Here is a 2,958-nt window from a genome sequence, read left to right on the forward strand (position 1 = left end):
CACTCAGGGGCTTCATGCACTCATGATTTTTGAGGGGGCACGAGTGGGGGGTGGGGGCTCGTCATGCTTGTCATGTGACACAGCAACCACAATAGCAACTCAAACATGTGTAAGTAAATGCGTTTTTGTACCAGATTGTTATTTTTCGTACGCACATCTGCAGTCAGCGAGCAAGTGAACAAAACACAACATTTCAGCGATGACTCATCTGAACGTCTCTGATTGGCCATTGCATTCATAAGCTCAACAGACTCGTGTGTGATTGGTTTTAATGCAGCGCTGTACAAACGTGTCTGTCTCTGGCTCAGTGCCAGCCAAAGCGCGAACGCAGATTTGAATAGCAGCTGATGCTGTGTCGCACTGAACGATCTAAACACACCGGTGTGATTGTACCAAATATAAAAAAATATTATTCAGCTATTTTTTGTCTTTTGGAAGCTGCATTTAAAATCCATTTGGCTCAGAAAGTTGGGGTGAAAGCGATCTTTATATAGGCGGAGCAAAACACTTCATCGCTCTGTCTATAGCGCATTGTGATTGGATGGTTTACGCTGTCAATACAGGAGACAAACCAATGGGCCACTGGCTGCTCGCTGTCCGTGCGTGATGGTCCTCGGCAAAAAAAACAAAAAAAATAACTTCTGTCGGCCCCTTAAGAGCATCGGCCCACCAGGAAAACGCCCGGTATGCCCGATTATCAGTCCAGCCCTGCCCCTGAATGCTGACCACAAGATCCCCACATCCGAATCCTCACCGTAGCTTACAGGCTGCTAAAGTGACCAGTGTTATTATTAGCGTATGAAATAGCATGACATGCCATCGTCTTTCCCTCCCACTCAGCTTTCTTGTGAGAAAAAACACAGACTTCTTATTAGTGTATCTAAACTCCCCTTAGACACGACAGCTGAGAGCATGTCTTTGAAAAGCATATCGGCCAGCTGGAGTACTTCACACTGTAAGAAAACAAGACTCTTCATTAACAGTAGAGCTGCACAGCATGATGGAGTGTATTGTTTTTAAACAGATGCTGTCAGTGGTGTATCATACTTCCTCTGTAAACATAAACACGCTGAAAAAAATTCATCAAATGTATGTTCAACCTTCAAATGTATGTTTATTTAAAAGGGTTTAATTAAATATTATTTCCTTAAAGGGACAGTTCACCCAAAAATGAAAATTCTGTCAGCATTTACTCATTTTCAAGTTGTTCCAATTCTGATTTTTTTTGGGGGGGTGAAATATCGCTTTAAATGTGACATTTTGAGAGAGACAGAGCCTTCTTGATTTATATGGTTTCATATAGCCAGGCAGATACCGAAACAGTCTGCATAAAATAATTTTCTTGGTCAGTACTTTTGTCTTATTTTCCAGTTTAAAAAAAACATCAAAAACATCCTTGAAATGAAATAAAGGTACTTTAGAAGAAAAATAGTTTTCAGATATATCTTGAATTGTTTCTCTTCAAATATTTGTCCATATATCTAGCTTAAAACATAAAAAACAGATGAGTTAAGAAAAATAAATGTGTATATAATTTATAAAATATATATGTAATAAATATAAATATTAAATAATATCATTAATATATTTTATGATCTATAATATTTAATAATGTATAATATTATAATATAATATATTTATATAGTTTATATATTTATATAGTCAGATTTTTACTGGAAAACATCACATTCATCTAGTACTATGAAGGTAAGACATCATCGTAAGTGTTTCTTTGTTTTTCAGCTGTCTATCCTTTCCCGGTTTTGATTTATTTCCTCCTGCTGGTTATTTCTCTCTGTTCTCACCGATGAGGCAGTGTGGCCCAGATTTGGAATCTGTGCTATATTTAACCTACTGTAAGAATTAAGGCAGGACTTAAACTCTATCTGCAACAGTGACCACCAATAAATATATGAAGATTGACACTCTATTAAGAGCGATTCATTGCTGTGATGATTCAGTGTCAGAGTCTAAGGAATTTTATAGCAAGTTGGCAGGAACGCCGCCTCACTGGGTGAGGTGATGCATATATCCTGAAATGCATCCTGTCACTCCAGATGTATGTGAATAATAATGGTGGGTTTTGCCAATAAGAAAGCTCTGTCCCGGAGCAGTTGGGATCCCTGCGTGTGGTATCGAGATGGAAGAGAGGACTGTTTCCAGGTCAGCTATGCTGCAAAAGCAGCAGAGATGCTTGGCATCACACAGTATTGGCCCAGTTGTTGCTTCAGATGTAGATCAAATTTGGGCCATTATCTGTGCCTAATGCAGGGTGATTAGGACTCCATGCTGAGCACTTCACTGCTGGTTCTCCAAAACATGGATTGTGCAGTGCAGAGGATGGGGTGAATATTATTGGAGGGAATTGTCTCAAATTATTAAACATTTTCACTCCTTTCATGTTATGGCTTGTAATTGATAAATGGCATATATTAAAATTCTATACCATTATGTAAAATAACCTAAAAGGATAGTTCACCCAAAAATTAAAATTACCCCATGATTTTCTCACCCTCAAGCCATCCTAGGTGTATATGACTTTTTTTTCTTCAGATGAATACATATCGGTGTTAGATTAAAAAATGTCCTGGCTCTTCCAAGCTTTGTAATGGGGTTGAGATTTTGAAGCCCAAAAAAGTGCATCCATCCATCATAAAAGTACTCCACACGGCTCTAGGGGGGTAATAAAGGCCTTCTGAAGCGAAGCAATGGATTTGTGTAAGAAAAATATCCATATTTAAAACTTTATAAACCTTGACCTCTAGTTTCCGCTAACTTTTGCTAATTTCATATGCATAGACAACTATACAGGTGTATTTCAATAAATTAGAATGTCGTGGAAAAGTTAAATAAATTCAATGCACACAGACTGAAGTCTTTGGTTCTTTTAAATGACTCCCTTCACAAGGAAGATAAGCCACAAACATTCATTGCCAAAGAAGCTTGCTGTTCACAGAG

The 2,958-nt window shown here is 38.1% G+C and overlaps 1 protein-coding gene across 4 annotated transcripts in view; it reads left to right on the plus strand.

Moving 5' to 3' along the window:
- LOC107591592 (neurabin-1-like) overlaps nt 1-2,958 on the plus strand; it is a 53,140-nt gene that overhangs the window by 28,911 nt on the left and 21,271 nt on the right. The window lies entirely within an intron of this gene.

This window comes from Sinocyclocheilus grahami, unplaced genomic scaffold, assembly GCF_001515645.1.
Source record: "Sinocyclocheilus grahami isolate Dianchi unplaced genomic scaffold, SAMN03320097.WGS_v1.1 scaffold144.1, whole genome shotgun sequence".
Classification (NCBI taxonomy): Eukaryota; Metazoa; Chordata; class Actinopteri; order Cypriniformes; family Cyprinidae; genus Sinocyclocheilus; species Sinocyclocheilus grahami.